Source organism: Camellia sinensis, chromosome 6, assembly GCF_055761805.1.
Source record: "Camellia sinensis isolate YWXY chromosome 6, ASM5576180v1, whole genome shotgun sequence".
NCBI lineage: Eukaryota > Viridiplantae > Streptophyta > Magnoliopsida > Ericales > Theaceae > Camellia > Camellia sinensis.
The window spans coordinates 16,372,301-16,388,020 of NC_138966.1; the positions used below are offsets into that span (position 1 = coordinate 16,372,301).

The following is a 15,720-nucleotide window of genomic DNA, read 5'->3' on the forward strand; positions in this document are numbered from 1 at the left end:
ATGCATATTTCACTATTTTCTCGAGACCTTTTGTGCCTAAATGTCAAAGTAGTTTTTTATTCTACCCTAGTTAAAGAAGAAAGTTTCTACTAAATTAACACAAAAACATAATATACTAACCAAGAAGCTTGTCCATCAGAATCTGAACTTTTCCCACTCTCAAAATTTCCCGTGATACCTTTCTGCCTTAAACAATCTATGATACTTTGTATCTTCTTGCTTTGTTTTTCCTCCGACTTTTGAAACCTTTCAATTTTTTTATTTTGTTGTGCTATTTGCATCTCAAGGTGTTGAACATAGTCACTATTTTCAGCAAGTGCAATAGTAGTCTTCATAGAAGAAGAAAGCCTCATGCCAAGTCCTTTCACATAACCTGCCCTTGGCTTAAGCACCTTGATCGACAACCCCTTTGGGTCAAGGGGATCGCATCAGTCTGCGAGAGGTGTTCTGCTTACGTCTGTATCATGTTATCTTATTAATTTGAAATAAATCAAACAATTATTAGTTATTCTACCCTACAAAGCAAAATAAATAATTTTATCAAAATTAATATGCATTGCCTTGTACATACATAATTAACTTGGCTCTTCGACGAAATCCATTCATGCGTGTCTGAATTATAGTGGATGGACTTGTAAAATTTTGCAAATCGGGCACTTTTCCATTTGCAATTATCTGATTCATTTGTTTTTTTAATGTAATTTCAAATATTTAAATAACAAAGCCTATTAACCCAATAAAAAAATTAGTAGAATGCATCGAGCTGTACACCCTGATCGGAATTGATTTTGATCCACATCGATGTTTTGTTTTCATTTACATCCTATTATTCACATTAGTTAGTGATTGTTCCTACACGATTGAAACACCAATAAAAACAAGAAAACTTAATATTAGTAAGAAGAAACTTAATTTTTGGCAATTAACATAAAAAATTTTACCTTGAATTCTTTATTATTCCACTTTTTGTCAATTAGAGATGTCCACTGATTAAGAGTAACACTTGCATGTGGGTGGCTTCTTACGTACTTCTCCCTTCTTGCATTCTTAAGTTGCTTGTATTTTTTGTGCAACCTATAGGTGAAGCCACTCAATCACCGACCAAATTGTGTATCTAAAGCCTTTGCTACATCACTGTGATTTCCTTGTAGATCAAACTGATCTTGCAAAATCAAATCATTTTTTTCATAAGTTAGATAACCTAAATTTTGTTCACATACACAATTAGATGTAGCAGTAATCAACTGTGAAACACAACAGCTAGGCTATAGGAGTAACTCCACAATCCCTATCCACATAACACACATGAAGCACAACACACACACACACACACACACACACACACACACACACACACACACACACTAACTAGGAGCAACCACCAGTCCATAGAGCAATAGCAAAAGAGAGCTAACCAACAACAAAACAAGAAGTAAAAAAAAAATAAAAATGTGAAGTGGTAGATTTTTTAAACACTCTAAGGCTAATGAAGTTACAATTATTCACCAGATTGAGTATTTGATGGTATCCGTGCTTTCCGGTGGCCATCAACCAAGTATGGTAAGTGTTTTTCCCTATATAGTTTTGTTTGATCTACTTTATTTACTCACTGGTAGCTATTTTCTTCTCATGTTTATCATGTTTATTGGTTGGTCTGGGCTTGGGCCGAGGCTATAGACAGCAGCAAACCACAAACCTGCTGTAAAAAGGAATCATAGCAGCAAAGCTGCAATAGAGGTGAAAGAACACAACAATGAGCATGGCTGGAGCTACAGTCAGCATAACAACAGGGCAACAACAACAAATAATTCATAGCATCCACAAGGCCATGCTTTTTAACTCACCAAAGTTACATTAGCCACCTATGATCAATAGTCTTTCATTGGAAAAAAAGAAAAAAGAAAAAAGGCAACACCTAAAAAAGTGGGAAAAGCCAAACTATCCAAAATAACAAAAACTAAATGCAATTAAATGCAATTTGGCCTTACTAAATGCATTTGACACTTGTGAAGGCATTATTCCAACTCACCAAATCAAGTGACAATACGCCATGAGCACATAACATCATTCCTCAATATCAAGTTGCCATTGTGCATCGATCATATTCAAAGCTTATAGGTCCAACGAAAGAGTCCAAATTGTTGAAACTACGGGTCAATTCAACACTATCAGTTTGGATGATCATGTTTTGGTTTGTGTCATAATCAAGTCATTGGTATGTATAAATATAATCTCCTAATATGGAGTTTATTTGAATGAATCAATGTAACTTGCAACATATTTAATCCTAGAATCATTTGTAAGGCTTATAACCTAATAATTCAGAATTGTACTTTTTTAAAATACTATTTCCACATAGAATTGTTTCCCATGTAATAGCTATGATGTAGGACGCATTCAAATGATTCAAGCCCTGACAACAACCTTAAACAAAACAAGGTTTTTGCTTAAAGTTCAATTAAAACCTAGTTTCAGGGATCTTAGCAAAGCTGGGTTTCAACTTTTCTTAGGAAATGACTATTTTAAAATACCGAAGAACTAGATTTATATATATAATCACATGTCAATAGCCAACACAAAATTAGAAAGTAAAACATAACTGTTTCTTTACTCCAAAAATAGATCCAAAGAACACAAACCCACAAAACATATAGTCACAACAACACCCAAAACACAAATACCATCCTCATCATCATCAAATTAAACATGAATTTTCAAAACAATTATGTTTCCAGATCTATTATTTCTTGTTGTTGCTTTTACCACAGTACTAAATCTAGGGATGTGGAACTTAAACCAAACGAGCCTATGCCAAGTCACTCTAGGCTTATAAACTCTAAACAGGTCCCAAGTAGAATGGACAGAGAAGAGGCCATTAGATGAGAGATAACAAAGAAATCAAACAATGCTACAACTTCAAAGATAAGAGTTTGACAATAATTACCACCAAACGTTGGATCATCGGCTCCTTATCAGCATTGTTCACCTTTTTCCACCTACGAACGCTTAGGTCTGGTAACTGTGTTTGAACCTCTATACCAATCCTAGAGGCCAGCTTAGAGGCTTGATCGCCTATTGGTGCACGAAACTGTTTAGGTATAGGAACCAACATCTTTCCATCCTTATCGACAATGCGCTGGGCCTGTATGTTGCCAAACATTAGATCCAAGACACGAAAAAAATTATTGAGAACAATAATTAACTGAAAGAAAAAATATCTATCTGAGAGATATACAATCACCCGTCAGAATAATAAGATGTAAAGTACGTGAAGGAAAAATATAGGCTCCAAATATAGGAGCAAATAAGTAACGACTTATATAATTATATTGACAATAAAGAAGGAAATAGTCGATAGTAAAACCATGTCCAACTTCCATTCAATCCCATCTCATGTACTATTTCGCTACAAGCTATTGTGAAGGGAAACCCAAAAAAAAAAAAAAGAAAAAAGAAGAAGAAGAATAAGAAAATTCATGATTCTATAATTGAGAAATAGTTGGACAGAATGAATGAATCCTGTAAACATGTTATAGTGAGAAATTTTTAAAACCAAATTCAAATGAAGCTGAAAAATGTGCAAAAACAAGATTATATTTACCAGGAAAGGGAAGCCGTCCTTTGTAACCCAAGTGAGTGGCCCTATGGGCAATACACCACACTCTTGAATATTATCACCACCAATGACCTGTGGGAAGGACACCACCACTATCTTGAAGATTATAGCCAACCAACAATTGAGAGCAAATATAACAAAAACCAAAGAAAATAAATCAAATAACCAACATTTTGACACAATACAGCTACAACAAAACAACAAAACAACAAACCAAGCAAAATTCGAGTTCACAAGAAAAAAAAACTAACAAGATAACAACATTAGATATAAAGAAAACAATCTTGACCTTGTGAAATTTACACAACTTAAGATCATCAGCTCAAGATCTACTCAGCAAACATGGTTTCATCCAACAAATTAGGGTTCAAATTGGGGAAAAATGAGTTAAGAAAGTAAGAGACGAGAATGGGGATAGCGAGATAGAGAAGAGGGGAGATGGAGGTCAGAAAAGCGAGAAGAGAGGAGAGGGAGCTCGGAAAAGCGAGAAGAGGGTAGGGGGAGAGAGAGTGAGGCGAAAACACACACACACACACATAGAGAGAGAGAGAGAGAGAGAGAGAGAGAGAGGGAGAGAGAGATACTTGTTGTAGCGAGCGCCGGCCGGTGACGTGCGGGTTAGCCGGTGTGACAAAAATAGACGAATGGTGTGACGAAGATGGATAGGTGAGGGAGTGACAGAGAGAGATATAGAAAGTAAAATAGATGCATCTAAACAGAGAGATATATCTATCTCTTGGTTCAATTTTATTTTTTTATTGATTTTAAGCATTTGGTGACAAAATTTGGTATTCCTCTTTAAAAATAATACATTTGGAGATGAAATTATTTCCTCTCTAAAATTTTTTACAACGGTGACGAAAAATTTCGTCTTCGAAATGGTGCCAAATCTTCTGCCAAATTTTCCAAGGGTGGGAAATTGTTTTATGATGAAAAATAAAATTTTCATCAACTATTGTTTTATTTGATTTTAAGCATTTGGTGACAAAATTTAGTTTTCATCTCTAAAAATAGTACAATTGGAGGCGAAATCTTATTTTCATCACTAAAACATGTATATTTGGAGACAATATTTTTGCATCATGTGTTTTTGTCACCATAGACCTTTTTTGTTGTAGTGAAAGTAGGAAAGTTCATTTTTTTAAATTCTAAAGTTACCCTTAGAAGTTAGCAATTGGACCAAAGTAAGAAAAGACAAATAATATAGGGACTAAGGTGGGTACAACGAGAAATAATATATATCTAAGAATGAAAGTACAATTTTTTATTTTTAAAAAGTAGTGAAGGTAAAAAAGTAGTGACTTACTACGAAATAATAGGCAAGGGTTAATAGTGGTATGTGCTAGAGTCATAAATGTGTCAAAGTGATTAATAGCGGCAACAATACTATTATAGTGGTCTAAGTCGATGATGATGGTTGTGTTTTAGTGGACCAAAAGGCATGATTAATTGAAGTTGGTAACAATAACATTATTGTCTAATTCACTAATAATGACAAGGAAAGAAAGAGTGAGAGTCGACGAGATAATCATAGAAACAACATTTCAGGTAACATTAACATTGAAGATAATGACAGAGAGAGAGAGAAACATAGTTAGAGTGCCATCACTACAAAAACATACACCTTTGGCAACCAAAATTGGTGACTAACCTTTTTTTTAGTCGCCAAGAGTAAAATATTTAGTTACTAATTTTTTTTAGTCGGGGTATATTCATTATTGGCGACTAAAAAAAAATTTAGTCGCTAAAAATACCAGAATTGGCGACAAAAAAAAAAATTAGTCGTTGTATATTAACTTTTGGCTACTAAAATATTTAGTTGTCGAATGGGAAATAAAAAAACTATTTTTTCTCTTTGGCGACTAAAGTTTTAGTCGCCAAAATGTTACTTTCAGTGACAAAAAAAAAAAATAGTCCCTGTATATTAACTTTTGGCTACTAAAATATTTAGTCGCCGAATGGAAAATAAAAAAATTATTTTTCCTCTTTGGCGACTAAACTTTTAGTCGCCAAAAACTTACTTTCAGCGACAAAAAAAAAATTTAGTCGCTGTATATTGATTTTTGGCTACTAAAATATTTAGTCGCCGAATGAAAAATAAAAAAATTATTTTTTCGTGACAAAAAAATAATTTAGCCGGTGAATATTATTTTTTGGTGACGAAAATATTTTCAGTCACCAAAACTGCTACAATTGGCGACAAAAACTTTGTTTGGTCGGCATTGATAACAGATTTTTTTGGGGGAAAGTTTTTCAAATTTGGAGGCAATTCATTTTGACCTTTTCTTTTCATACATATTTGTTTTTATCAATCCACCCAAACCAAACCCAGAAGACTCTTAACTCTTGCTCTCCCTCTCCCTCAGGGACGACTCACCATCACTTTAGCCCCCATCGCTCACCGTTGATCTTCCACCATCGTTCACTGTCGATCTTCCACCATCGCACACCGCCACCGCCGTTGCTCGCCTCGCAGCTCCTCGCATTGCATTGCTTCGACATTGAGGTTTTTATCTTCCTCTCTCTATTTCTCTTACTCTCTCTATCTCTCGGTTCTGTTTTTCTGTCTCTCTTTCTCTATTTCCCCATTTCACTCTACATCCAGGGTTTGTTTTTTTTATGGTGTAGGGTTTTGATTTATGTGAAATCAATGAACCAATGATTGAAGGAACATGTAATTTCTTAGGGTAATTGTTGTTTTGATTTATGTAATTTCTTAGTGTATGTATTACTATTGTTTGGTCTATGCTTGTAATTGTTGTTGTTTTTCACCCTCTTGCTCACCATGTACCTGAAAAAATGTTCAAACAATATTCGTCCATGCTTGTATTTGTTGTTGTCTTCTGACCCTTTTGCTCATCATGTGTTTGACAAAATGTTCAAACGAAACTGGACAATGCTCACGTGTTTGATATGTGAAGCAATCCAACATTGGAGGTTGAAGTTGAAGGAATTTTAATTAGGATGCTCTTCTTTCTCTCTTTAATCCATATTCCTAATACAAATTTGATTCAAGTTGAAGTAAGTCTCTTTGGGAGGCATTAGATGGTAATGTGATGTTTTCCATTACATCTCTTGCCTATACTAATATCAGCTGATACATGCATGAAACAAAACAATGCCTTCCATGGGAGCATTACTTGAAGATATGCTTGGGTAGTTATTCTTCATTCAATTGATGCATTTAAATGTAGTTTTCAAATTAAAGAAGGGATAAGAATATGCAGCTTTGAATACCCAGCCTCTCATTCTATGCAATTAATTAGTTCATGATTGCCTTGCATGACTGAATGTTTATCATTATTTTTTTTCGTTCAAGTTATGAAACAAAGTTTTTTTTTTAATTCTAATGTAGTTAAAAAATAAAATATTTGTGAAGTAATCTAAAAAGAATTCAATAAATAAAATAAAAAATACGAAAATGTACTGAATTTTTGTATTTAGTAAATTTTTAAAAGAATTTTTAACATTTTTTTAAACTTTTAAAATGCATCTAAATAAAAATTAAAAGAATTTGATTAATTTTTTTTTTAAAAAAAATACTAAAATCCAAAAAAATAGGAGTTAAAAATTATTTTTGAAAACTCCAAGTGTGTGTGCGCATGAGATAGTGGGTTGCTTTGCTTGTATCTAATGAAAAGCTGCTCAGCTTGGAGATGGATCAACAATGGGAATGTCACATTATTAAAGGGTCCCAACAAAAAATAAATAAAAGATAAAAACAAACAAAAATAAACCCTTCCCTATTGGTTGGCTTTGATGTTATGTGATATATGAATTGCTTTTGGCATTATGAACATTTCTTTTTGAACGTATAATATGGATATGCTTTCCCACTGGACCTATATATATATTGTTCATTATTAATCCTTCATTTAGTTATTGAATTTCTGTCATGATCTTCAATGGATTCTGATGCTATCAGTTTTATAAATACAATGAAGATCTTTGTTTCATAATCAATGATGATGAAATATTTATCTTACTAAATTTATATTTTAAATTAAAAAATGGGATAGGATAAGTTTTAATTATAGATTATTAATTTTGAATTGTGATGATGTTTTACAACTGAAAAAAATTTCATTTCTACCATGTTAAAATTTTCTCTATTTGAAGATGCTCTCAGTGTACAATTGGCTTAGCATGGCTCTTTCCGAGTTGTTCTCACTGTGTATCTTCTTGTCTTCAAATTATTTAGTGGACCAAGTGTAGACGCGCCCGCATGGGCCTCATGCTACAGTTCAGACTCGATTTGTTGTCACGGTTCTTAATCTGAACCAAAGAGTCCAAATCCGGCAAATCATTTTGAGAAATAGATTTTTTTGAAAAGAAGTGCCAAACATGGACTGCTTTGCTAGATACAGAGTTGCCACCTAAATATTTTAAAATGGGGGAATTTAGGAAACCCTGACTCGGTGCCGAAGGCCACGTGTCCGGCATCACCAAAGTTGCCTTGGCTCGGGAACTGGGGTACGATTGGGGAAGGTCAGCTATGAGCACCCCCTCTCGCCCGGTTTGAAGACCGGCCTCTACTACCGTGATATCCAATTTTGAAAATGTTATGTGTTCTCATTCTGTTTATTAGCCTAGAATTACTATGTTATGCGCACAGCACACAAGTATAGACTAGATTGCCTAATTTGGAAATAAACATTGCATATCCGTTTGTCTTGAAAAACATTTTGAAATTTGCTACTCGCAAGTAGGCTAAAATACAGATTTCAACGAGTTTTTCCAACTCAGACAATCCAACCTTCACCCACAGGCATTAAAACAGTTTAATCACATAAGCATCTAGCCACATGGTAAGCATGCTGTCATGATAGCATTCACATTCATGCGAGATGCTAAAGCATAAACACTTACATCGTACTCCGTGCCAAAACAGAAACTAGTTAGCCAACATGCATGGTCCTAGTTCATGTCAAATTGTCTAATGCAACACATACAGGATGCACTTAGAATAGGCTCGACTAACCTAAGCATGGCATGTGAAATGCAGTTAGTTGATGTACGTATTCAATTTGGAATTGAAGTACGAATGCGGTTAGCATGATGTACTGAGCCCGGTGCATGCAAGACAAATGTATGGATGCACACATGCGTAGCATAAGGTATGCTAAATTAAGCATGTCCTATTACTAACCATCAAAGCAGGTAAGTAAAAGGGAAGAAAGAAGTGGGGATTGGAAGACATGCGCACACACGCACCCACACTTATTACAGATTCGCCCTCGCTTGGAGGGACCGAAAGAATAATACAAATTGAATAATGAATTAACTATCCTAGCTAATTAATTATTACAAATTACCTAATTAGTTAACAAACTAACTAAGCTAGGAAAAATAATAAACCGCCTCGAGAAGAGAGCTCGATGCAATGCGTGCTCGGTCTTGCTCGGAAGTACACTGCCATGCGCAAGCTGCCTCTGTTTTCCCTGCTCTGCTCCTCTAAAGACTGTCAAAGTCTCAGAGTTGCTTCTCTGGACATTGGGAGACACCACCGGCTGAATAGGATTGCCACCGGCAGTGGTATGTGGTCACCGGCCATTGGTGAAGCTATCGGCAGGGGGAGGATTGCCGGTTGGCACTTAGAACTGCCGGTCGGCAGAGAGCTCCTGCAGAATCTGCAATTGACAGCAACAGAGGGCAAGGCAGAGCATGGCAATACAATTCAAGCAATGTATGCACCAATCATGTCCCTTATCATGTTAGTGACTCAAGGGGACATGCTTCTTGGTTCTCGGACCAACAATCGCGCATTTCAATGCGTGATGGCCCAAGAGACCAATTTATGCATGTTGATTTCAAAGTGCAATGCAAACCAACAAACAAATGAGGAACCCAACCTCAATCATGGATGATCAAGAGGCAAAGCATGCAAGCAATGCAACCTAAGCATGTTGACTAGGCATGCAACATGGTAATGCAAACAAGCAAACAAGCATGCAAGGCATGAGATAATGCAACCAACAAGTATGCAAGGCACAATGTGGGTGTTTAAGCATGTAAACAAACATGTGACTCCATTCAATCATGCAAGTTCAAATATGCAACGACTCACCAATATGCTACAACATACAAGGAGTACATGCAACAAACAAAGAGATGGACTTAAACATGATTTGGGCAGCTCTAATTAGGCCCAAAACAGTGGCCATAGTGCTATGAAATGAGGGCTAAATGACATGTAAACATGTATGCACACAAGGACCAACACTTAAGCATTAAAGAGCAATTCTCGAGCACACTCAAGAGGGTACAAACATGGACAAATAACATGCATTAAGCTCTGAAAATCATGCGAGAACATGGTGCCAAACCAAGCAAACAAGATAGGCTAAAAATGCAACAAATGGCCCAAGCATTCAAAGCAAACTAATGAAGTATTGAACTACACTTAGCAAGACCAAACATGGCATGAATTAAATGACTAAAAACAGAATTTTAGCATGTTAAGACAAGGCCTAAAGATCACTTAGATGGCGTCCAAATGACCTAAATTCAAAGGCATGCACTAATGCCGAAACATGGAGCATGCAAGACAAGCTTCCAAAGCTTCAAAGAGGCATCCAAGGCAAGCATACAAGCATGTTAAAGGGACTGAAATAACATGGAAAATGGTCCCAAATCACTAAATTAAGGCAAGGATGCATGCTACACATTCACACACTTAAGGCCAGCAAGCCAAAAATGCAAAGGGGCTATACAATGCATGCCATGGCCGACCCAAACAACTATGGACAGACCTCTAGCATGGCAAAATAAGCACAAAAGCTTCACAAAGCTAGACCTAAAACATGCTTGAACAACGGTTTACAACCTAAGGCATGTTAAGGCCTAAACATTTTATTACAAGGTAGGTATGCTAAGTATGCATGGTGTACCAAAACCAACAAAAAAACAGAGGCATATTATGACATAATAAGCACAAAAATCAGCCAAGGCATGGTCAACATGAAGCTTAGCTAGGTGCTCCCTCAAGAGGCCAAAAATGGTCCTTTTCAAGGACAACAAGGAGAGGGGGTGGCCCTCTCCTCCATAGGACCTCAAGGCACCATCCTCACCTCTGGAATCCCTCAAGATTTCAGTGGTGAGGAGGCCCAAACACCAAGGTCCCGGAGCTCACTCAAAATAGCACAAAATGGGGCCTCTCAAGGCCTAAGAGGGGTCAAACACCTCCAAACCACAAAACACTCTAAACAAACTATTTAGAGGGCCCAAAAACAGAACTTTTTTATGTTATACACTAAGCACAAAAATAGTTCTAAGATAGGTAAAAGTACAATGCAAAAAAGGGGAATAAAAGGGCTAGTTTCTTACCCTTGAAAACTTTCTTCAAAAATGGTGGATCAGCTGGTTCTTCAAGCTCAAAACCACCGAAGAACACCAAGAACAACCTCTTAGAACCTCAGTAGCCAATGGAAGGTGTAACACTATGTGTTTGTGTGCAATAGTAAGACACAAATGCACCTAGACACACACAAAGGCCAAATGAGAGAGAGGTATAGAGATAGAATGTGTATCAATCCTAACCCTAGAACTCAAAACCCTAATATGGCTGTCTAAATTTTCTAACCCTAAAACAAGGGAGAGGAGAGCTCCTCTTATAGAGCTTCTTGTCTTGTAAAGCTTACAAGACAAGCTTCTAAAGAGAGAGATCCCTCTATACACGTATGGAGGGGAGCCAAATGCAAGACAACTGTATTAAAATATCTGTAAAAGCAGATGAACAGTAGTCGGCTGCTCAGAAATGCCATTTTGACAAAATGGACTGTCGACCGGCAACAAATAGTGCTGACCGGCAGTACACATTGCCGATGGCAACAAAACACCAGCCGGTGGCCTCTGGCCATGGCCGGTGGTGTGTGGGGATGCCTCACAAGGCATTCCCTGCCCCTCCAAGGCAAAACACAAGTGTTTGGTGCAAAACCAGACACTAAACAGTCGAGTTCGGAGATCCTGAGGCAAGGCGCGTAGCCGAGACCTCCGGGAACTCCAAACGAACACAAACATGGATGATCACTGAGCGTTCAAACGGTGACGTCCAAGTCTTGAGGACGGTCAAAAATGGGGTGTCGACACCAAGCAAATGAATGAGAGGACTCACATGCTACTACTACCTCTATGCCCTATGGTGATAAGATTCTGCTATGTCATGATTTTTTTAATGTATTTCAGTAGGCTCTTATATAGGTTGAAAAAATTCAACAGGATTACAAGGTATAGTTCAAGGCCATTAGGAATCATGTTGAATGCATTATGTATGTGTCTATGTGGGTTCTGATCCTCAAATGTGGTGTATGACAGAAAATTTGTATTTATTGACAAAAACTGATGTCTTGTGATTCTAGCATGTCTTGTTGACGTGTCTTATTGTCCATAAGTAATGCTTAGTAAATCTCTCTTTCTGTCTCTTAACAGAAATAAAGGCATATCTCTCTATTGACAACTTTCTTTCTTTTCTTGTGTTTCATAGGATCGGGACAGTTATTGGAAGATGATGCAGAAATATATAGGTTCTGACGTCACATCAATGGTGACACTCCCAGTTATCATTTTTGAGCCAATGTCAACGCTTCAAAAAATGGTAGAGGTTTGTGTTTTTGTACCATACTGATGTCTTTGTTATATTTGATGATGCTTTTCTTGTTGAATATCACCAATTGTGAAATGTTTGTAATAGTTGATGGAATACTCCTACCTTATGGATTTAGCAGATGAATGTGAGGATCCCTACATGCGATTGGTTTATTCTTGTAAGTACCATTATGCTCTCTCTCTCTCTCTCTCTCTCTCTCTGTGCGAGTGTGAGTGTGCATTTTCTGTTGTGAAACTTATGGTTCTCCATTTCAGCATCCTTCTTTATAACAATCTATTATGCCTGCCGACGAACCTGGAAGCCATTTAATCCAATTCTTGGTGAAACTTATGAAATGGTCAATCATGGAGGTGTTAAATTCATTGCAGAACAGGTGAGCTTAACCACATTTTCCACTGGATACATTTTTCTTATTTTCTTTGTTTAAATGCTAGTTTTGGTCATGCTGATTTTGATTATAACCAGGAAGGAATTATTATTTTCTGCCTGACAGATTGCTTGCGCCAGAAATTAAGCCAGCTGATGCTATGAGCAGGGCAAGTGGCTTGGATAACTACGGCATTGTTGGTCTTCAAAGACAAATAATGAAAGGCAAGTTGTTGTAACTTCTTTAGAATCATTTTTTTTTTAATATTTTGTTTGGCTTCTATATCATGGATTCTTATGCCTTGAAAGCAAAACAAGATGAGGGCTTTGAGAAATTGGAGGAGACAGTGATAAGCACGACACATATTGCTTTCTTTCTTTAATTCTTGAATCCTAACAAACAATACCAAAAAATACCTTTGAGTTGCAAATGTCATAAACTTAGTCGAAAAAAGGCATTTGGGGGTGATGTTGAAAGGCAAGTTGTTGTAACTATTTAATGTCTATTTTATAAATTTTGGTAGTACAATTGTGCAAATTTCTCTTAAACTAGCAACATGCATGTGCACCTATGTCCGTTTCTGATTACATTTCTAAGAAGATGTAGTGATGTTGAATGAACTTATGTAGGGGTTTTTTCTAAGATGATTTTCTTATCCCTGGTTAACATTAAGAAAGAAAATTTTGTTTTCCCATTTAGTCTCCTTACACTGTTAAGAGCTGTCAGGAGTTTGGTGTCCCAACTTATAGAACAGACGCTAGCATTTCCCCTCTCCATTATAAGTGCCACTATGATTTTCCTTATTTTTGTGTAGATAATTATACATCTTTTTGGTAATTTTTTGTTATTAATCATAGCCATGTAAGTATTAGGAGGTCGAGCATCCTTATGGTTTAGAGATGAGTTTTTGTTGTGGAACTTGAAATCAACATTACTGGCAGATGAGCTTTCGAGAGAGAAAATTCAAAAAAGCCCCTAAACCACCGTGTGGCTCTCATGGACAGCTTCCCCATGACAAATAGGAGTTGTGACAACTGATGGAATGTAATTCGGACCTGTAGGTTGGGAGTTAAAGTCGAATAAGCCTTAAACTTAGTCGAAAAAGGGATTTCCGGGGGCGAAAATTCAAAATAGCCCCCGAACTACCATGTGGCTCACACGGATAGCTTCGCCATGACAAATAGGACTTGTGAGAATTGACGGAACGTAATTCGGACTCGTAGGTTGGGAGTTAGAGCCGAATACGCCCTAAACTTAGTCGAAAAAGGGCGTTTCGGGGGCGAAAATTCAAAACAGTCCCCAAACAACTGTGTGGCTCACACAGACAGTTCCCTCATGACAAATAGGACTTGTGAGAACTGACGGAACGTAATCCGGACCCGTAGGTTGGGAGTTAGAGCCAAATACGCCCTAAACTTAGTCGAAAAAGGACTTTCCAGGGGCAAAAATTTGTAACAGCCCCTAAACCACTGTGTGGCTCACACGAATAGTTCCCCCCTATGACAAATAGGACTTGTGAGAACTGACGGAACGTAATTCGGACCTGTAGGTTGGGAGTTAGAGCCGAATACGCCCTAAACTTAGCCGAAAAAGGGCGTTTCGGGGGTGAAAATTCAAAAAAGCCCCCAAACCACCGTGTGGCTCACACGAATAGTTCCCCCATGAAAAATAGGACTTGTGAGAACTGACGGAACATAATTCGAACCTGTAGGTTAGGAGTTAGAGTCGAATACGCCCTAAACTTAGTTGAAAAAGGACTTTTTGCAGGCAAAAATTCAAAACAACCCCCGAACGACTGTGTGGCTCACACGGATAGCTTCGCTACGACAAATAGGACTTGTGAAATCTGACGGAACGTAATTCGGACCCCTAGGTTGGAAGTTAGAGCCGAATACGCCCTAAACTTACTTGAAAAAGGGCTTTCCGGGGGACGAAAATTCATAACAGCCTCCCGAATACGCCTTACATTTAGTCGAAAAACTTGCAAAACTTAGTTAAAAAAGCAACAACTTTATTAAAATAACATCTACATATTCTAATAATTGCCTTTATATATTTATAGGACGAAGAAATTACATATTACATTGTTTGTGCAGTTGGTTGGAATAAATATTGCATGATACATATATATACATATATTCTTTCTTTTATTTCCAAGAAGGCATTTCTCGATTGTTCTACCTTAAATGCATGTTAGAACATGTTCCATATGGCTAACTGAATTGATATTTTGTAACCAATTCTAATTTTTCATTTTTTGTTTTTCTTTGTAGATGGCTTGGTTGCGTGGACTTGTGGATAATGCATATTGGTGCATGGAGAAGAATTTTCACTTTTGTGTAGAACTAATATAATACTTTTGTCGTCCTCAGCTTTTGTGTAGTTCATTATTACTGATACAGAAAACTTTTGTCAATCAACAGATAATGACCGTCGTGATACATAGATCACCTTTTGTCGTGGTACGTATATACCATTTGTTGGCGTACATATAGGACGTTTTGTCATGGTTCATAGAAAACTTTTGTTGTGGTACATATATCACCTTTTGTTGTGGTATAGATTACGATGGTAATTTGTACCATGCCAAATGGTAATTTTGCTTGGACGTAAATGTATTTTTTTGTATACGAAGGGTTTTGATTTTTGTATGATATATTTTATATGGAATTATTATTTTAATTTGGACAATAGTTGATTTGTATGGACTTTGATATTTAATGTCATTTATTTTTGGTATATGGATGCAGATTGTGGAATGGTTGATAGTATGTATCATTTTGTTTTTATACGTATTACAGGTTGCATTGTATATAGATAGGTTGTGGAGAAATTATAATTTCACAATAAAACATAATATCATATTTTTGGCGACTAAACAATTAGTAGCTAAAAAGAAATTGGGAAAAGGCATTTGGCGATTAAAAGTTTTGTAGCCAAAAAAAAAAAAGACATTTGGCGACTAAAACTTTAGTAGCCAAAAGAAAATCAAACATTTGGCGACTAAAATATTTCGTAGCTAAAAACAAAAAACTAAATTATAAACACACGTTTGCCGACTAAAATATTAGTAGCCAAAAATATAGAATTTTATGCGACTAAATATTTAATAGCCAAAAGAGGAACTCTTTG

General features: G+C 36.6%; 1 non-coding gene and 1 pseudogene across 1 annotated transcript; one reads left to right on the forward strand and one right to left on the reverse strand.

The window, feature by feature from the left end:
- Nucleotides 1-3,160, reverse strand: part of LOC114284526 (putative UDP-rhamnose:rhamnosyltransferase 1) — a 28,695-nt pseudogene extending 25,535 nt beyond the window's left edge.
- A 2,633-nt stretch (nt 3,161-5,793) lies between these two features.
- On the forward strand, nt 5,794-15,329 carry LOC114260610 (uncharacterized). Its single transcript, XR_014331997.1, has 3 exons — nt 5,794-6,122; nt 12,099-12,378; nt 12,476-15,329. It is a non-coding gene; the product is annotated as an uncharacterized LOC114260610 (transcript).
- The last annotated feature ends 391 nt before the right edge of the window (nt 15,330-15,720 follow it).